This window comes from Pseudophryne corroboree, chromosome 1, assembly GCF_028390025.1.
Source record: "Pseudophryne corroboree isolate aPseCor3 chromosome 1, aPseCor3.hap2, whole genome shotgun sequence".
Taxonomy (NCBI): Eukaryota; Metazoa; Chordata; class Amphibia; order Anura; family Myobatrachidae; genus Pseudophryne; species Pseudophryne corroboree.
The window spans coordinates 784,821,843-784,843,900 of record NC_086444.1 but is presented as its reverse complement, the minus strand read 5'-3'; the positions used below and the strand labels follow the sequence as shown (position 1 = coordinate 784,843,900).

The 22,058-nt window shown below is 45.3% G+C and overlaps 1 protein-coding gene and 1 pseudogene across 2 annotated transcripts in view; both read right to left on the bottom strand.

The window, feature by feature from the left end:
• Window positions 1-22,058, bottom strand: part of TACR3 (tachykinin receptor 3) — a 442,628-nt gene that overhangs the window by 97,905 nt on the left and 322,665 nt on the right. The window lies entirely within an intron of this gene.
• LOC134942387 (5S ribosomal RNA) lies at window positions 2,706-2,824 on the bottom strand (annotated as a pseudogene).

The following is a 22,058-nucleotide window of genomic DNA, read 5'->3' as shown; positions in this document are numbered from 1 at the left end:
GGTGCCCTACTGTGTGGCGTAACGTATAGAAAGGGCACTACTGTGTGGTCTGATGTGAATAAAGAGCAATATGGTGTGGTGTAATGTGAATAAGGAGCAATATGGTGTGGTGTAATGAGAATAAAGAGCAATATGGTGTGGTGTAATGTGAATAAGGAGCAATTCAGTATGATATTATGTGAATGAGGGGCACTACTGTGAGGAGTAACGTATATAAGGTAAAGTGGTACTACTGTGTGATGTAATGTGAATAAGGGACACTATCGCATGATAAATTGAGAATAAAGTTGCACTACTGTGAGGCATAATTTGAAATGGAGGTACTATTGTGTGGGCATGCCCCTTGCCAGCAAAAACACATACCTTTTTGGGCTGTGCGCCGAATGTGCACACTGTTCTTATTTATATTACAGGGGGCAGAAAAAAAAAGGGACTGCTATGGGTTGGGGGTGATGGTGCTGGGAAAGGGTTACAGAATCAGAGGCAGAACTAGCGGTGGTGCTAGGGGGCACCAGCCAAAATCTTGCCTAGGGCATCATATTGGTTAGGGCCGGCTCTGCACGCACACCGTGATAGTAAAACTTTATTTCACACATGTCGACACACACATACTTACCTATGTTCACACGCCGACCTCTGTCCACTTGTCCAAGTAGAATCCACGTGTACTGTACCTGTGATTAAAATTATACTCACCTCAATCCAGTGTCCAGATTATAATCCACGTACTTGGCAAAAAAAAAAACGAACACCCAACCAAACGGACTGAAAGGGGTCCCATGTTTACACATGGGACCCCTTTCCCCGAATGCAGAGACCCCCCCGTGACTGCTGTCACAGAAAGGTCTCTTCAGCCAATCAGCGAGCGCAACGTCCTGGCACTCTGCTGATTGGCTGTATGCGCGTCTGAGCTGTCAGACAGCGCATCGCAAAGCCTCTCCATTATATTCAATGGTGGGAACTTTGCGTCAGCAGTGAGGTCACCCGCGGTCAGCGGCTGACCGCGGGTAACCCCACCGCTGACCGCAAAGTTCCCACCATTGAAACTAATGGAGGGAGCTGTGCAATGCGCTGTCTGACAGCAGACGCGCATACAGCCAATCAGGAGAGTGCCACGAAGTAGCGCTTCCTGATTGGCTTAAGAGACCTTTCTGTGACAGCAGTCACGGGGGGGTCTCTGCATTTGGGGAAAGGGGTCCCATGTGTAAACATGGGACCCCTTTCAGTCCGCCTGGTTCGGGTGTTCGTTTTTTTTTTTTGCCAAATACGTGGATTATAATCTGGACACTGGATTGAGCTGAGTATAATTTTATTCACAGGTACACGTGGATTCTACTTGGACAAGTGGACAGAGGTCGGCGTGTGAACATAGGTAAGTATGTGTGTGTCTACATGTGTGAAATAAAGTTTTACTATCACGGTGTGCGTGTCCTGTTTTTATTTGGGTATTTTTTTTCAAGTAGAACTACAGGTACCAGCGGGCCCATTTTTCTCTCGCATGCTGGTACTTGTGGTTCTCCAAGTACCAGCTTGCGGGGAGGCTTGCTGGGACTTGTAGTACTACTGGAAAAAAACAATATTCTTTAAATTTTCACAAGGCCATCAGCCCCCCATCCACAGCCCTTGGATGGGGGGACAGCCTCGGGCTTCACCCCTGGCCCTTGGGTGGCTGGGGGGGGACCCCTTGATTGAATGGGTCCCCACTCCCCCAGGGTACCCCGGCCAGGGGTGACTAGTTGGATATTTAATGCCATGGCCGCAGGGCGCTGTATAAAAGTGACCCCCGGCTGTTACATTATCTGTCCAGCTAGTGGAGCCCGATGCTGGTGTAAAAAATACGGGGGACCCCTACTCTTTTTGTCCCCCGTATTTTTTGCACCAGGCGCAGAGCCCGGTGCTGGTTTTAAAAATACGGGGGATCCCCTGTCATTTTTCCCCCTGGATTTTTAGAACCAGGACCGGCTCGAAGAGCCCGAGGCTGGTTATGCTTAGGAGGGGGGACCCCACGCAATTTTTATTCGGATTTTTACCATTCCATTTAAAAAAATATATAATAATAATAATATTTTTAAAAATATATAAATAATACTTGTGCCTCCAAAATAGACAAACCAAGTACCTAATCCCTTCTAATATAAATAGATATGCTATTACTAATAAAAAAAAACACCAAAAAAAACATGTTTTTAAAAAAAATTATTAGATTCCGCCACCAAAGTGTGGCGGATTGAAAATGACGAATATAATGTCTAAAAGCACTGTTGTCGAATTTCCAAACTTCAATTGAATATACTTTTGGTGAATTGCCGCATTTGTACCATTGCATAAATGTCGAATTTGACAAATGTCGAATTTCAAAAAGTCGAATTTGGAAAGTCCGTTTTTTTGACGGAAATTACTGAATTGCATTGTCGATTTTTTTTTTTTTTGCGAAAATGTCCCGTTTTTCGACATTTTCGGGAATTCGACCGCAATTGCATATACCCCTATGTCTGTATTGAAAAGGTCAGAGTATTTAAAGAGACAATGCCAAGTTCATGCCGATCACCATTAAAGGCACAAATTTAAAGATGTAAAGGACTCAAAGGATCTTGCAAATTAATTACTTGTAGTATGCAGTAACAGGGAATAGTTATTAAAAGATAAAGATAAGTGGTGATACTGCTGTTGGTGTCATATGACGCACATCATATAGAATGATTCCTGCTCTACAACACTAGGTATTCCCTGTGAGTCTCCTCCTCCAGTACTGACCCAGCCCAACACTGTTTAGCTTTCAAGATCGGACGAGATCGGGCACTGGCAGTGTGGTTTGATAGTAGAGAAGGTGGGTGGGTTGGACACCAATGAGAGTGCACCTAAGTAAAAGAGTGTGACAGTGGTCACATAGGAAACGTGTGGATCTGCTTTCTGCGTTAAGCTGGATGCACCAGTGCCCACTCCTGTGGTACCGTGCACCCTGAATCGTAGATGAGAGTCCACGGAAATGAGAGAAAATGATTGAAAAAGGAATCACCGGAATTATGTAGATACAATATAATATATATTGGAGTGATTCCGAAACAAAGAGAGTTACTGCAAAACAGCATAAAAATATATGCACATCATAATGGTTGTAAGACCCTTATAATAATTATGTAGTTGTTACCCCACATGCGAAAAACAAACTATACACTGATATGGAGCCCATATGCCTGCTAATAAAGTATCTCAAGTTAATAATAACAGTTTCTGTTAATTTACACTTTTATAACCGTGTGAAATGAGGGCTGATTTTAGCCTAAAGTGCCAGTTACAATAATAGCCTGGCTATAATATATATGCAATCTGTGTAGTTAAAAAAAGAAAGGGGACACACATATATATGGACTTAAGATAAGCCTGTCAGGGTCCTCTTTAAATAAACACTGTTATCTATAATCAGGTAGATAGATCAATAATTGTGGATCATCTCCGGGATTGACCCAGATTAAAACTAACAGAAGGAATTGTTGAAGGCACACAGGGTGTGCATAACCTGTGAATGTTTCAGTGATGAGGGTGTTGATCCATGTGCTAAGACTGGCGCTGGTGGACCCGCTGTGTCCGGAAAATGCGTTTCACCCCGCAGGGCTTGTTCACTTCCTTCCTGAATCACTGCCAGCGGGTGGTTTTGGAAATTTGATCCTTTTCCTGGCAGCTCCAGTGGCGGTAGAAAATAAAGGAGAAGCTGTTGGCGGGTCACATTCCGCTTGACTTGACAAATGTCTCACCAGCAGGTCTTTGAACATCTGCAGACTTGTGTCTGCCGTAAAGAGAGATACAACGTAGGCTTTAAACCTAGGATCGAGCACGGTGGCCAAAATGTAGTGCTCTGATTTGAACAGATTGACCACCCATGAATCCTGGTTAAGCGAATGAAGGGCTCCATCCACAAGTCCCACATGCCTAGCGGAATCGCTCCATTTTAGCTCCTCCTTCAATCTCTCCAGCTGCTTCTGCAAAAAACCTGATGAGGGTAATGACCTGACTCAGGCTGGCAGTGTCTGAACTGACTTCAAGTGTGGCATGTTCAAAGGGTTGCAGAACCTTGCACATCATTGAAATCATTCTCCACTGTGCTTGAGTCAGGTGCATTCCCCCTCCTTTGCCTATATCATAGGCAGATGTATAGGCTTGAATGGCCTTTTGCTGCTCCTCCATCCTCTGAAGCATATAGAGGGTTATATTCCACCTCATTACTACCTCTTGCTTCAGCTGATGGCGGGGCATGTTCAGGAGTGTTTGCTGGTGCTTCAGTCTTCGGCACGCAGTGGCTGAATGCCGAAAGTGGCCCGCAATTCTTCAGGCCACCGACAGCATCTCTTGCACGCCCCTGTCGTTTTAAAAAAAATTCTGCACCACCAAATTAATTGTATGTGCAAAACATGGGACGTGCTAGAATTTGCCCACATGTAATGCACGCACAATATTGGTGGCTTTGTCCGATGTCACAAATCCCCAGGAGAGTCCAATTGGGGTAAGCCAATCTGCGATGATGTTCCTCAGTTTCCGTAAGAGGTTGTCAGCTGTGTGCCTCTTATGGAAAGCGGTGATACAAAGCGTAGCCTCCCTAGGAACGAGTTTGCGTTTGCGAGATGCTGCTACTGGTGCCGCCACTGTAGTTGCTGCGGGAGGCAATACATCTACCCATTGGGCTGTCACAGTCATATAGTCCTTAGTCTTCCCTGCTCCACTTGTCCACATGTCCGTAGTTAAGTGGACATTGGGTACAACTGCATTTTTTAGGACACTGGTGACTCTTTTTCTGACGTCTGTGTACATTCTCGGTATCGCCTGCCTAGAGTAGTGGAACCTAGATGGTATTTGGTACCGGGGACACACTACCTCAAGAAATTCTCTAATTGCCTGTGAACTAACGGCAGATACCGGATGCACATCTAACATCAACACAGTTGTCAAGGCCTGAGTTATCTGCTTTGCTACTGGATGACTGCTGTGATATTTCATCTTCCTCGCAAAGGACTGTTGGACAGACAATTGCTTACTGGAAGTAGTACAAGTGGTCTTCCGACTTCCCCTCTGGGATGACGATCGACTCCCAGCAGCAATAACAGCAGCGCCAGCAGCAGTAGGCGTTACACTCAAGGATCCATCGGAGGAATCCAAGTTAGGACACGACTCGTCAGACTTGCCAGTGACATGGCCTGCAGGACTATTGGCGTTCCTGTCTAAGGAGGAAATTGACACTGAGGGAGTTGGTGCTGTGGTTTGCAGGAGCTTGGGTACAAGAGGAAGAAGGGATTTAGTTGTCACTGTCAGTGGACTGCTTCCGCTGTCACCCAAAGTTTTTGAACTTGTCAATGACTTCTGATGAATGCGCTCCAGGTGACGTAAATGGGAGGATGTTCCTAAGTGGTTAACGTCCTTACCCCTACTTATTACAGCTTGACAAAGGCAACACACGGCTTGACACCTGTTGTCCGCATTTCTGTTGAAATAATTCCACACCGAAGATTGATTTTTTTTATATTTTGACCAGGCATGTCAATGGCCTTATTCATCCCACGGACAACAGGTGTCTCCCCGGGTGCCTGACTTAAACAAACCACCTCTCCATCAGAATCATCCTTGTCCATTTCCTCCTCAGCGCCAGCAACACCCATATCCTCATCCTGGTGTACTTCAACAGTGACATCTTCAATTTGAATATCAGGAACTGTACTGTGGGTGCTCCTTCCAGCACTTGCAGGGGGCGTGCAAATGGTGGAAGGAGCCACCTCTTCCCGTCCAGTGTTGGGAAGGTCAGGCATCGCAACCGACACAATTGGACTCTCCTTGGGGATTTGTGATTTAGAAGAATGCACAGTTCTTTGCTGTGCTTTTGCCAGCTTAACTCTTTTCATTTTTCTAGCGGGAGGATAAGTGCTTCCATCCTCATGTGAAGCTTACCCACTAGTCATGAGGAACATAGGAGAGGGCCTCAGCCGTTCCTTGCCACTCCGTGTCGTAAATGGCATATTGGCAAGTTTACGCTTCTCCTCAGATGCTTTTAATTTAGATTTTTGGGTCATTTTACTGAACTTTTGTTTTTTGGATTTTACATACTCTCAACTATGACATTGGACATCGGCCTTGGCAGACGACGTTGATGGCATTTCATTGTCTCTGCCATGACTAGTGGCAACAGCTTCAGCACTAGTTGGAAGTGGATCTTGATCTTTCCCTATTTAACCCTCCACATTTTTATTCTCCATTTTTTAATGTGTGGAATTATATGCCAGTAATATATCTGGAATTAGACGGCAGTAATGTCTGGAATTAGATCCCACTAGATAGATACCAGATACCACTGTGACTGGAATGATCATGACCTATGCACAGTGACAGGACACTACCACAGCACCCTATAGCAGCAAAATGCAGCACAAGACACTGGACATTTAGTCACCACAATGCACTGGACTACTGTACTGTACTACCATATACTGGTCAGTGGTCACCACAATGCAGCAATGATAATAATGAGCACAGATACACTGTGCACTGTTCAGGATAATAGAACTGATACTGGGCAGCGAGAACAGCACTGGACTACTGTACTGTACTACCATATACTGGTCAGTGGTCACCACAATGCAGCAATGATAATAATGAGCACAGATACACTGTGTACTGTTCAGGATAATAGAACTGAGTGACAATGGGCAGCGAGAACAGCACTGGACTACTGTACTGTACTACCATATACTGGTCAGTGGTCACCACAATGCAGCAATGATAATAATGAGCACAGATACACTGTGCACTGTTCAGGATAATAGAACTGAGTGACACTGGGCAGCGAGAACAGCACTGGACTACTGTACTGTAATACCATATACTGGTCTCCACAATGCAGCACTGACACTGAGCACAGATATTGAGCTGAGATTTGCTGATATTGGGCTATTAGGGCAGAGAACGTAGCCACGTCCTCTCTCTATCTCGACAATGCATGAGTGAAAATGGTGGCGGCGCGCAGCTCTTTATATGGAATCCGAATCTCACAAGAATCTGACAGTGGGATGATGATGTTTTCCCCCGTTCGGGTTTTGCGTGTAAGGCGGGAAGAACCGAGGCTGACTCGGACCCATGCAAACAACGTGAAGTTCAGGGGGGGGGGGGGTTTTGATCTCGATGAACCGAACCCGCTCATCTCTAATATATATCTATCCTCTCCTTGCAGGTCGTACAGTATGACGTTCCCACATGAATCTTCACCTAAAGCCTCCCAGATGCAGAAGGGGACTTCTGGGCTGTATGCTTTAACTTGCTCTGCCTGCAATGAAAATCTTTTCAACACAGGATCACATGGGGCTCTGCGATCGCTGCTTTGTGGATACGCCCAGTGCCACTGCTCAGGGAACCTCCAATCCACCGGAAACAGAATGGGCAGCCTCTTTATTCCTGACTATGCAGGAACTGGTTCTCAGCTGGCAGCTTCCAGGCTACCACCTGCTTTGGCTGTTGGCTCAGACAGATTGTAGCACCCAGCCCCTCTGGACACAGCATCCTCCTGCTGAATTGGCTTGGGTTCAAGGCCTGTTCCAATCGGTTCAAGGTTTGGTTCAGGTGTCTAGTTCCCTTTAACAATTAGTTCCCTATAACAAGCCCTGGGTTCCACCGCAACAACCCTAGTAGAACTGCCTCTGTTCTACTGCCGGCAGATGACTCTCAGTCAAAGGATTCATCTGAAGAGAAGTCCCAAGCATAGGAGGTTGTTGAGTCCCCCACTCAGGATGATCATATGTCCCACTCCCAAGCCAGATTGAATGCTCTGTTGAAGACGGTAAGGTTGGTCATGCAAATGAAAGATACTGATACACTGTCTGATTTACAGGTGCCCCTCTTCAAGCAAAAGAAGGATCCATCTGTGTTTCCGCCTTCTCAAGTTGGAAGCCCTCCTCAAGCAAGCATGGTCTCGCCATAACAAAAAATTTCTAGTGTCCAGGCGAGTCTCCTCCTTCTACCTGCTGGTCAAAGGGGATAGAAAGCAATGGGAGACACCACTGCAGGTGAACGCACACTTGCTCAGCTGGTCAAATCAACCACTCTTCCCAGGGGCGTAGCCAGAACTTTGTGGGCCCAATAGCAACATTTTGAAGGGGCCCCATCCCAATGATTCTAGAGAGACACTTCTCTGTAGCAGTTGGTAATTTTATGCTCTATAATAGTGCCCTAGTTCATTTTCTGCACCATAATAGAGCCATATTTAATGATATGCCCTATAGTAGTGCCCTAGTTACTTTTATGAATCATAGTAGAGCTTAAGTTCACCCTATGTAACATTTCAGAGCTGCCAGTATACATTATGCCGCACAGTACCCCCAATTCCCATTATGATATATAGTGCTCCCCATTCATACTGTGCCTCATTACAGTGCCCCGGTTCATATTACATAACATTACAATGCCCTCCAGTTCATTTTATACCACACTACAATGAGCAGGTCCAGGGGCATACCTAGATATATTGCAGGCCCCAAGGAAAAAGTTTGAAAGGACCCCTATGTACCACCCAATGGTGAAAAATGTATATAACACATGTAACTATGACAGGGAAGGTGGGTCCCTCACAGCTCTGGGCTCCATAGCAGCTGCACTACTTGCACCTATGGTAGCTACACCCTGTATATAACACATGTAACTGTGACAGGGAAGGTGGCCCCTCTCAGCTTTAGCCCCATAGCAGCTGCACTCCCTGCACCTATGGTAGCTACGCCCTTGACTCTTCCCATTCCTGATGTGATGTCCATTAAGGAACCCCAGACCAGTTTCTCAGGTCCATATTTTCCAACACAGATGCGGCACTTCAGCCTTTGCTTCAGCTTGGGTCTCTTTGGCTGTGGGCAGTTGGGTGGACTTCTTAGAAGGGGGCTCCAATCATGAGCTTGCCACACTTGGACTTCCTGTCCATTGTGGACAACCTTAGGGAAGCTAATACATATTTAGGGGAGGTGGCCTTGTGCTTCACTCCTAGTGTGCCAACAGTGAGTCCAAGAAGGTCTTAGAAGCTCTACCATTTTCAGGTGATGTACTTTTTGGTCCAGAACTGGCTAAGATTGTGGCTACTGTAGTGGCATCGAAGATAGCCTTTCTACAATATGTGGCACCAAACCAAAAATGTCATCCTTTCATCCACAAGGTAGGGTTCCTCACCCAAACTGCCTAAGCCCAGAAGTCGCCAGTCATGGACCAGTTGTCGCCAGGCTCCCAAGTCAGCTGACCAACCTACAGCATGATGGTCTGGGCCCCCTCCTGGGCTCTTCCAAGGTGAGTGGTCATCTCCTTCTCTTCACTGATGTACTGTATGGCTGCAGACTATGTTGGACACCTGGGTCAGAAGCATTGTGTCCCGGGAGTACTCCATCACTTTCCAGGACCACCCCCCTAGGTCACTTGTTTTCTATGAGTTTGTCTGTCAATGTCAGCACAGCTACTGCCCTCCAGAATTCCATCAGTTCTCTCCTGAAGGTGGGAATGATTGCACCAGTTCCATCTCACCAGGAAAGTACTGGTTTTTATTCCAATCTCTTCCTAGTTCGGAAGCCGGACGGTTACTACCGTTCTATCCTCAACCTACAGACCTCAGGGTCCCCAGGGTCAGGATGGAGTCACATTGGTCCATCTTGCAAGCTCTGGAACCAGGTGACTACATGGCCTCCTTAGACATCCAGGACACCTTTATGCAAATTCTCATTTAGATAGCTCATCAGCTGTTTCTCCACTTCACAATCCAGAAAAATCGTTATAAGTTTCGGGGCTTACCAATCAGTCTCTACACAGAACTGAGAGTATTCATGATAGTGAAGGTGGTGATGGCTGCTTACCCCAGGCTACAGGGGATCCACATTCGTCCATATCTGGACAAGCTCCTGCTAATAGCTCAGTTGCAGGCCAGTTTAAAGGAACACATATATCTTACTCTGGCCGTCTTGCAGTCACATGGCTGGATGATCAATTTGCACAAGTCCAGCCTGACTCTGTCTCAGCACATGGTCCATCTGGTGACACCATGGATCAAAGAGTGTTTCTTCCCAAGGACAAGCAGATGACCCTACAGAACCTAATCCACAATTTCTCTCACAGCACAGGGTGTCAGTCCACTTTTGCATGCAGCTCCTGGGGAAACTGGTCACTTATTTTGAAATGGTGGAATACACTCAGTTCCATTCCAGACTGTTATACCTAGAAATCCTCCACCAGTGGAATCGTTCTCATCTACATCTCTTGGCCTGTCCAGGGAGGTACATCTCTATTTCTTGTGGTGGCTCCAACTGGACAAGGGTCACCCATTCTTGATCCAGGATTGGGTCATTCTCATTTATTATTATTATTATTAACATTTTCTTATATAGCGCAGCAAATTCCGTTGCACTTTACAATTAGAACAACATTAATAGAACAAAACTGGGCAAAAACAGACAGACATAGAGGTAGGAAAGCCCTGCTCGCAAGCTTACAATCTATACAGACGCTAGCCTCCGCAGCTGGGGAGCTGTCGTAGAAAGTCACTAATTTCTGTGCCGCTTGTATCCATGATACAATACTCTCCATAAATGTTCTGGAGCTTCGAGCTGTCTACAGAGCGCTTTGTCTAGCAGGACTCCTTTTACAACACCGACCAGTGAAGGTTCAGTTAGACAAAACTGCAATTGTCGCCATTCGTCAATCATCAGGGTGGGATTACAGATGCACAACAATGAAGGAGATAGGCCATAGTCTATGGTAGGCAAAAAGGTTCCTTCCAGCTCTATCCATGGTCTATGTTCTTTGAGTTGAGAATTGGGAGGCTGACTTCCTCAGCAGACAGGACATTCAATCGGGAGAATGGTCTCTCCACCTGATGTTTTATAGATGCTGGTTTGTCACTGGGGTCAGCCACAGATTGATTTGTTTGCATCCCACCACAATCACAAGCTACCTCGATATGGTTCCCATCCCAGAGAATCACAAGCATTTCTGGTAGATGCTTTGCCAGTACCCTGGTCTCTTCCGATGGGTTACCTTTTTCCCACAATGCCTCTGCTGTAAGGGTTCTTCGGAAGTGAAAACTGGAGGGGGTAATAGCCAGAGTCATGCTAACAGCTGTGCCGAGCCCAGGTAAATCTGAGGAGGGCGTGGGCAATTCAGGGAGGTGTGGCCAGCCCCCTCATATAAAGATATTTAAGCATAAATTTTCTGTGCAGATTGGGGGAGGCACCAGGTGAGTTGGGGGGGCGGCGGGTGTGTTTGATCACCCTACTGCATATCAAGCAGGAAGAAGGAGGACACTACCGCAGCTGCCTCTCTCCCCAGCACAGCACACGGCAATGTGTATGCTACACTGGGAAGAGAGGCTGCCAATGCAGCAGTGTCCTCTCTCACCCAGCTCTATGCTGGCAATGTCTACATCGGGGAAGGGGGCAGGAACTGGACCTGGCCTCCCCACATGGGCCCCTCCAACAGGCCTGGACTCAGGTAAAGATTACCCACTCCTCTACCACCCTTGCACCATTGGGAGGCCATTCTGGTCACCCCAGACTGGCATAAGTGAGCTTGGTATGCGGATCTCCTCATTCTGTAAGTCACTCTGTGCCAGTGGCTCCCTCTATGGCTGTATCTACTTTCCCAGGGCCGATGACTTCACCCCAATCATCAGCATCTGGCTTTGATGGGGTAGCTAATGAGAGGTCAGTCTTGAAAGCTAGGGGTTTTTTGGACCAGGTTATCCAAACTATGATCTCTACCAGGAAACCTTCCTTGGCTAGGAACTATCATAGAGTGTGGCACACTTAGTTCAAGTGGTGTTTGATCTGCTGTTTGGATTTGCTCCATTACCTGCTCTCCAGGCTGTTAGCTTCCTTGCAATTGGGTCCGAACTTGGGACTTCATCTAGCTTCCCTCATGGTCCAGTGTTGTTCTAGCGCCGGGTGGCTCGATCTTCGGTGGATCAAACTTTCTTATAGGGGTTCTCCATATTCAGCCACCTTTTGTTCCACTGTGCATCCTTGGGACTTGATGTTGGTCCTCAGGGTTCTCCAAAAGACTCTCTTTGAACACTTGGACACTATTAATCTTCACTGGTTTACCTGCAAAATGTTGTTTTTTTTTTGTTGCCAATTGCCTGTCTTACAGGGTCCTATTCATTGTGTTCCAACTGGATCAAGCTGTGCACCGCACTCGCCTGAACTATCTTCTCAAGGTGGTCTCTAGCCTCCGCATTAATTAGGAGATTGTTGTTCCCTCTCTGTCTCCTTCTGACTACCCAGGAGCTGGTGCCTCTCTGGTTACTCTTGATGTGGTCAGGACCTTGCATACTTATGTCCACCACACTAACATTTTTTCATCATGGACTCCCTATTTATCCTTTATGACATTCACAAACATGGCTGACCTGCCTCTAAATAGACCCTGGTGTGTTGGGTATGCGTTACTATACACCAAGCTTATCAGCTGGCTTGGAGACCAGTTCCAGCATCAGTAAAGGCCCAATCCACATCGGTTGGGCCTTCTTGGGTGGCCTGCTGGGAGGCTTCTGCTGGGCAGCTTTGCAGGGTAGCTACGTGGTCTTCTGCCCATACCTTCATTAAATTCTGTTGTTTTGACACCTTTGCCTCAGCTAATGCAGCCTTTGGGTGTTGGGTCCGCTTTGGGGCATCCAATGGACCCAGTGTCCACCATAGGCTAAAGGAAAAAATAGGAATTGTATTCTTACCTGTGAATTACTTTTTTCTGAGGCCATGGTGAGTACTGGGCACCCACCCTCATGCTCCTCTCTGGTGGAGTCTTTGTTTCTGATACTCCGTGCCATGGTGTTGTGTGCCTGGCAGTCTCTGTGTTTTGGCTGGCTGTTTCTCTTCTCCTTTCCTGTCCCTTCATCTTGTGTAGTCAAACTGGCTGTCTTTGTGGCAGGTTGAGGATAGAGGAGTAGGAGCCCTTGCTCACTGGAGCTCACTATACCCATGGTGCCAGTGTCCACCATGGCCTCAGAAAAAAGGATTTTACAGGTAAGAACAAAAATTCTGTTTTCATATTGATGCAAAGTGTTAAACATTAAATGTTAAGAGTTTCCAATTAAATTTGTGTATAGAATATTTATTTCAAATAGATAATAAAAGTATTCTGGTTTGCCCCCTTTTGAGGCACCATATGTAGATTGAGCACTTGTAAGTGAAATAATAATATGTCAGGCTTAACTCCCAAACCACAGAGTTACAAGTTAGTTGGATTAATGTGTTTAGTCCTTGCAGCAAAAGGCTCTCCAGAATCACTTCTCTACCCTCAAATTGCAGTCTTAGAACAATAGGAAACAGGATAGTAGAAAGCATATTTCCAAATAGGATAGGAAGAGCCAGCTGATTAAAACCATGCCATGCTCATCTTTGCTTTGATGCAGTATACTGCATTGTGGAATTCTGCATAGCAAGCTGGGCTGCGACTATTTGTAGCTGGCGATCGCTTAATTAATTCCTAATGGAGCATGCCGCTTCACAGCAAAGATGAACATGGCTACAACTGTATGAGTTACTGTAGCAGAAAGAGTAGCTCATAGATCTAAGGGGGACATGTACTGTCTAGATTAGGCTAAATGGATATACACTCTCACAATGGACACATTGTAACTTTGGCCCAGATTTATCAAGCCTTGGAGAGTGATAAATAGCACAGTGATAAAGTACTAACCACTCAGCTCCTAACCAGTGGTGCAAGTAGAAATATTTTCTTAGTGGTACTGAGTGCCAGAAAATGGGCGTGGTCATGTGTTGTGAGGGGGCGTGGCATCATGCTCCTAGTGGGAGCATGACACTAGTGGTGCGGCCACATGACAGCCCCCTTTTTTTTTTTTATCTGAAGGCAAGGCTAAACATATATAGCAATACCTCCAGTATAATAGAAATATATAATGCTTCCTCCAGTATAATAGAAATATATAGTAATGCCCCCAATTTAATAGCAATATATAGTAATGCCTCCATTATAACAGGAATATACAGCCACTGTCGCACTCCCAGTAACCCTGACAAAGTGGGAGGAGCCATCATGCTGCCAAGCACCATGGTCTTGTTGCTTTGTGGTGCATTATAATTGTGGTAATGGCAAAGTGTGTGGCAGGTGGTACTGAGTACCCACTGCCAAATTCTTATGGGTACTCCGTACCCGAGCGTACCCACATACTTGAACCGCTGCTCCTGTCAATCAGCTGCTCTGTATATTTTTAAAGTATGCAAATTGTAAATGTTACGTCAATGCTGATAGGTTGCCATTGCCAACTTCTCCACTGGCTTACGTCTCCACTTTTATCACTGCTTAGTACATGTTCCCCTAAGGCCCCCATTTATCAAGCCTTGGAGAGTGATAATAGCATGCTGATAAAGTACCAACCAATCAGCTCCCAACTGCCATATAACAGGCTGTGTTTGAAAAATGACAGGAGCTGATTGGCTGGTACTTTATCACTGTGCTATTTATCACTCTCCAAAGCTTGATAAATCTGGGCCAAAGTTACAATGTATCCATTGTGAGAGAGTGTATATACATTTAGCCTAATCTAGGCAGTACAGATGGAGCTACTCTCATCTTGGCTTCTCAGCTGCGCCTAGGTGCACCATGGTTTATTACCATAAGCCTTTCATCTATTGTTCTCAGCTGGAATACAATGCAGAGAACAATACAGCAGGGAATTAAGTCATTACAGCAGGGGATTAAGTCCGACTGCCCTGGCTCAATTAATCCTATTAAAGGCAAATATGAGGAGGGCTCCATCTGTATATCACTTTAGCTGATTACACTCAATCCCTTAAAGATTCATGGGTGTATTTAGAATGAGTAGGGTTGTTACACCAAACACTTCTGAGCGTGTTTATGCCCGATATTTAAAAGGGCAATGCTTTTACTAGCTGTGTCTTGCTAGTTAAAGCATTACCCTTTTACATTTCTGGAATAAACAAGCTCAGAAGTGTCGGATTTAGCAGCCTTTGTAAATAAACCCTTCAGAGTCCCCTGAATTAAATTGTCCTCCGTAGCAGAGGAAATTATTATAGGCATTACTAGCTCTCACCCCTTCCAGAGTATAGTTGGACGGTGGACCTTATGGACAAGATGGGTCTCCCTTTTTCTCCGTTGCAGTTCTTGCTGGCCTGTACCCCACTGGCCTCCCTCTCCCCCATTCTCCAACAGGCTCACAGGATATGGGTAACAGTTGAGAGTTTGCTGAGGGATCCTACTATTGACCCCTCTTCTCCTATTTGGAATAATAAGAATTTTCCTGAACTTCGTACCCTGGAGGGTCGTTCTGGTTGGGTGTCCTTCGGGGTCTCTGCACTGGGCAAACTATATCAGGACTCTTTTGACCATCTGTCTTCTACACATTCCATTCCCAGACATTATTTTTACCGCTATCTTCAGATTCGTCATGCCGTGACTGCACAGTGGAAGGGCAACACTCTGCAACTCTCTGAAACCCCCATTCACGTGTTGGGCAGCAATATGCCATGCCGCAAAATAATTTCAGCTCTCTACTCCTCTCTCCTCTCCTTCTCTGGGACGGGCAGACTGTGTGCGCTTCGAGCTACTGTAACTGCATGACTGATTTAGGGGCATTGGATGATGAGGCTTGGGATCATGTTGTCAGCTCTCATGGGAGGGCCACTGCATATGCCAGAATCCAGCAAATTCAACTGTATATTCTACATAGGGTCTACTGGACCCCGAGTAGATTGCTTCGGATTGGTAGTTTACTATCAGACGCCTGCCCTAAATGCTCAACAGCAGGGGCTGGTTTCTGGCATCTGCTGTGGCAGTGTCCTCGGGTATCAACCTTCTGGGAAAATGTAACTTCAAGTTCGGTAGTACGGGTATTCAAATCCCCCTTATGTCCCCCCGCATTAGCGTGTTTGGCTTGGGCTTGGAGGAATCCCTCTCTACTCACCCCCATTTATATGTCAACAATCTCCTTACCCTGGCCCGCGTTTGTATAGCCCGTACCTGGATGGGCCCTGACTCGCCCTCTCATGCTGCCTGGGTTGCACTGGTTAACACCACACTCTCTCATGAGCATTTCATGTACACCAAATGCAATTGCGCTGGAAAATATGACAAAATATGGGGTCTCTGGCAAAATTCCCAATTCTACCTTGACCCTGTTGATTAACTTGTCCTTTATCTGTCTGGCTCTCCTGCCCCTGGTGTGCGTCTAGCCATCCCCACGCGCATGCTTATAAAGTCATAGTCTCTGTTGTTGAATAGAATTGCCTATAATGCACTACAGCTCGGCCTTTTTGGATCCCTATTTTTGTTTATTATTCCTGTATGTATTATTATCAGATACTTTGTACTACAGTGGTGTAACATTTTTTGTGTTTGACTGTGGCTCTATGATGATCTTGCTACTAGTTTCGACAGCTCTACCCACTATGCTTTGTTTTTTCACTCTTAGGAAATGTAACCACTTGTTTTTGCATTGTTTGTTCTTTATATGTTTTTCAAAAAACAAAATATACCTGATTTAAAAAAAAGAAGAAGCTTTGTATGACATACCACTAGGGTTACCACCTCATCCCTTTATTTCTGTACACATATGGCTGGCTGACTTCAAGACTGCATTTCACCTGGTTTTAATCAGCCACAGAACCTGTGTAATTAGGATGTGCGCAGAATTAAAGGGATGCGGTGGTCAGGGCCAGATCTTGCCCTTGTGGCGCCCCGGGCAAAGTATAGGGGCGTGGCTTCAAATGGGGGCGTGGTCAGTTACGCCTCCATTTGTGCCCCCTGTAGCGGCGCTGAAAGAAAATAAAAAATAAAAAAAGTATACTTACTATCCCCGTTCCTGATCCAGGCCGCTGCAGACCTTCTCCGCCGACGCTGCTCTTCTCCTCTCCTCTCCTCGATCTATGGGAGAGACATTATTACGTCTCTCCCATAGAACAGCATAGCCACTAGAGGTCAATTATGACCCCTAGTGTCTGTGCCACTATGCTGTGCGGTGCGCGATTACGTCATCGCGCACCGCACAACAAAGGTCCTCTCCATGAAGGGAAACTAGACGCTACGCGTCTGGTTCCCTTCAAAGCGGGGGGGCACAGCGGGGCACTGCGGGGGGCACAGTGGCGGATCTTGTCATGGTGCGGCGCCCTCCGGAAGGCGGCGCCCCGGGCAAAAGTCCTGCTTGCCCGTGGCAAGATCCGCTACTGGCGGTGGTAACCCTACATACCACGCTGACTCAGTGTATTATTACTTCACTCTGGATGCTAGCAGTGCTGCATAACTACACTCTGGAAGCAGTGAGAGGGTAAAGAGGAGGAATTCATACCAAGGGTTAACACCGACGTGGGAAATGTACTCTGTGAACCCCATGTAAACAGAAAAAAAAATCTGAATTTACAGTAAAGTGTTTCCTATAAAATTAATAATTTTATTATTTGCGATTCCAGTAACGTTGTGTATGCACTAGGATATAAGTAAGGCCTAATGTATGTTGGCAAAACTACAAAGACATTAAAAACATGCATTTCTGAGCATATTTACAATGTACAGAAGGGATTACGGATACAGCCTTTATTACTGTACTGTAAAAATGACCATAACTGTGATGCTCCGAGCACTGTAACTTTATGGGGGCTGAACAAGTTACTGTATATACCTAATAGCAATGTAATCAGGTGCAATAGATATAATTAGAAACAAGTGTGTCAACCACCCAAAAAAAAAAAACAATCAGTGCACAGCTCTCAAGTAGCAGCCTGGATTGCATCAAACCATAGAACTTTTTTTAATGATAATATTATCTTATCAAAGAGGAAGAGAGTGCATATACAGTATGAACAACAGATACTATCTTTTTAATAAAAAAATCATATAATACAGGTTGAGTCTCCCTTATCCAAAATGCTTGGGACCAGAGGTATTTTGGATATGGGATTTATCCGTATTTTGGAATAATTGCATACCATAATGAGATATCATGGTGATGGGACCTAAGTCTAAGCACAGAGTGCATTTATGTTACATATACACCTTATACACACAGCCTGGAGGTCATTTTAGCCAATATTTTTTATAACTTTGTGTATTTCACAAAGTGTGTCTACATTCACACAATTCATTTATGTTTCATATACACCTTATACACACAGCCTGAAGGTCATTTAATACAATATTTTTAATAACTTTGTGTATTAAACAAAGTTTGTGTACATTGAGCCATCAAAAAACAAAGGTTTCACTCTCTCACTCTCACTCAAAAAAGTCTGTATTTCGGAATATTCCGTATTTCGGAATATTTGGATATGGGATACTCAACCTGTAGGTTAGACATGCATTAAAACATATTAAAAAATGCTGATTATTTATAGATGCATTCCCTTTTCTTTGGCAACACTCGTAATTACCATGGCCCTCATTCCGAGTTGATCGGTCGCAAGGCGAATTTAGCAGAGTTACACACGCTAAGCCTACGCCTACTGGGAGTGTATCTTAGCTTCTTAAAATTGCGACCGATGTATTCGCAATATTGCGATTACAAACTACTTTGCAGTTTCTGAGTAACTTCAACCTTACTCTGCCTGTGCGATCAGTTCAGTGCTTGTCGTTCCTGGTTTGACGTCACAAACACACCCAGCGTTCGCCCAGCCACTCCTCCGTTTCTCCAGCCACTCCTGCGTTTTTTCCGGAAACGGTAGCGTTTTCATCCACACGCCCATAAAACGCCGTGTTTCCGCCCAGTAACACCCATTTCCTGTCAATCACATTACGATCGCCGGAGCGATGAAAAAGCCGTGAGTAAAAATACTATCTTCATTGTTAAATTACTTGGCGCAGTCGCAGTGCGAATATTGCGCATGCGTACTAAGCGGATTTTCATTGCGATGCGATGAAAAATACCGAGCGAACGACTCGGAATGAGGGCCCATGTTTGTTAAATACTCAGAAAAAGTTCAGTTCAAATGGTCTATCCCTGTCTGGGACCAGACATCACGGTATTCCAAATATGTGTACTGTAGCCGTTACTCACTTACAGTGCATACGTAAAGTATTCACAGTGCTTCACTTTTTCCACATTTTGTTATGTTACAGCCTTATTCCAAAATGGAATAAATTATTTTTTGTCCTCAAAATTCTACACACAATACCCCATAATGACAATGTGAAAAAAGTTTTTTTAAGATTATTGCAAATTTATATTTTAAAATACAAAACTAAGAAATCACATGTACATAAGTATTCAGAGCCTTTGTCATGAAACTGAAAATTGAGCTCAGGTGCATTCTGTTTCCACTGATCATCCTTGAGATGTTCTTACAGCTTAATTGGAGTCCAGCTGTTGTAAAGTCAGTAGATTGGACATGATTTGGAAAGAAACACACCTGTCCCACACTTGATAGTGCATGTCTGAGCACAAACCAAGTATGAAGTCAAAGGAATTGTCTGTAGACCTCAGAGACAGGATTGTCTAAACTGAGCGATCAAGGGAGAAGGGCCCTAGTCAGGGAGGTGACCAAGAACCCAATGGTTACTCTGTCAGAGCTACAGCATTCCTCCATGGAGAGAGAAGAACCTTTCAGAAGGACAACCATCTCTGCAGCTATCCACCAATCATGCCTGTATGGTAGAGTGGCCAGACAGGAAGCTACTCCTTAGTAAAAAGCACATGGCAGCTGGCCTGGAGTTTGTCAAAATGCACCTTAAGGACTCTCTGACCTTGAGAAACAAAATTCTCTGGACTGATGAGACAAAGTTTGAACTCTTTGGCGTTAATACCAGGCATCATGTTTGGAGGAAACCAGGCACCGCTCATCACAAGGCCAATACCATCCCTACAGTGAAGCATGGTGGTGGCAGCATCATGCTGTTGGGTTGTTTTTCAGCAGCTGGAACTTGGAGAATAGTCAGGATAGAGGGAAAGATGAATGCAGCAATGTACAGAGACATCCTGGATGAAAACCTGCTCCAGAGCGCTCTAGACCTCAGACTGGGGTGACGGTTCATCTTTCAGCAGGACAACGACCCTAAGCACGCAGCCAAGACATCAAAGGAGTGGCTTTAAGACAACTGTGTGAATGTCTTTGAGTGGCTTAGCCAGAGCCAAAACTTGAATCCAATTGAACATCTCTGGGGAGATCTAAAAATGGCTGTGCACCGACGCTTCCCATCCAACCTGATGGAGCTTGAGAGGTGCTGTAAAGAGGAATGGGCAAAACTGCCCAAAGATAGGTGTGCCAAGCTTGTTGCATCATATTCAAAAAAGACTTGAGACAATAATTTCTGCCAAAGGTGTATCAACAAAGTATTGAGCAAAGGCTGTGAATACTTATGTACATCTGATTTTTTAGTTTTTTATTTTTAAAAAATTTGTAAAAATCTCAAAAAAAACTTTTTTCACATTGTCATTATGGGGTATTGTGTGTAGAATTTTGAGGGGGAAAATAAATGTATGCCATTTTGGAATAAAGCTGTAACATAACAAAATGTGCAAAAAGTGAAGCGCTGTGAATACTTTCGAGATGCACTGCATAAACATAGGAACACACCCAAAGAGGTGCCTGATAGTTGATGCAGGTCAGTTGTCCTTGCTGTTAGCTTGGATTTAAATGTGCACAACTGGATAGTCACAATGTCATTGCAGCCAGCATTATCCATTAAAGGGTGCGTAGCCCCGCAGGGGATCCCGATGTGTGCTCACCATCTCTGGAGATGATGGGCTTCCAACGGAAACATCCTGCCCACGCTGTCGGCTCCTCATCAATGACAGAAGCCAGGTGCTGCAGCAGAATGTCACATTGCAGCACCCAGCTGCTGTCAATGTGAAGGAGCTGGTATTTTGGTGTCACTCCCTCTGAGTGTGCTACCCGGGTGCTGCCCGCATTCCACTTCCATACCTCCCAACATGACCCTCTCCAGGAGGGACACAATGCTCTGCTTCTGGACGTCTCTCCTAATTCATGATTGCCGACACCCGTGTTGAACAGGTTAATGGGTAGGAAAGGTGTTTCAGCACAGGTGATGGCAATCATACATAAAGAGGGAAGTCCAGGAGCAGAGCATTCTGTCCCTCCTGGAGAGGGTCATGTTGGGAGGAATGCACTTCTGACACCACTGACTGCACTTTAAGAATTAGCATAACTATCCTGCTCTGAATATTGTCAATTTTGAGGGGACTGAACAAGTTATATACCTGGAAGTCTAGGAATCTGGAAAATTGTTTTGCTAATACTGAGATGTGCTGGGTGTATAATTTTAAATACTTAGCACCGATGGATCTTAATGCAGACTTAGAATTTTTATATATTTTTTTACTTGAACCCATGATTATATATTAGTATTTTATAGATATTTGCATCCTTATTTCTGTATTTTGTTTTTATATACTCATTTATTGTATACTAAGTAACACCACAAAGGGTACAACTGTACGGGCCCCAAAGATCAGAGGGGCCCCAAATATATGCTAATAAGTACCTGCCAGGGATGTGAGCTCTCTTGTCCAAATAGGGTAGCGAGCTGTAGGCGGTGTGGTCACAGCCTCAGAGTGACAGGAACCTCTCACACACAGTGACTGTGCGGCGTGAGTGTGCATCTGCTCTTCCAGGTCCACCTCTGTTGCAGGCAGTTATGGGACATGGCAGCAGCTCAGCTGGCCAGGATTTCCGTGTCCTGCACTGGCCTCTTCTGGTAGGGTCTGCTGTGCAGTGTTCAGGTCTGGGGAGTGCAGCACATGTGAGTCTCTCCCCAGGGTAAGAGTGGATTGGTGTGGGGATACAGTACTTTGGGATAGGCTGGGGGAGCTGGGAATCCAGCATGAATTCAGTGGGGAGAGACAGACTGTGGGGTGTGTGTGAGGAATGAGAGAGGGAAACACAGACTGTGGTGTCTGTGTGGGAGGAAGGAGAGATATACATATTTCTATATTTGTATAAATATAGAATTTAACAGTTTCTTATATAGCGCAAGTTCCGTTGCACTTTAACATATATACAGTATATATATATATATATATATATATATCTATCAGTGACGTGCGGTGGGGTGAGGCATGTATATAACGAAATTGCAGCTGGCAC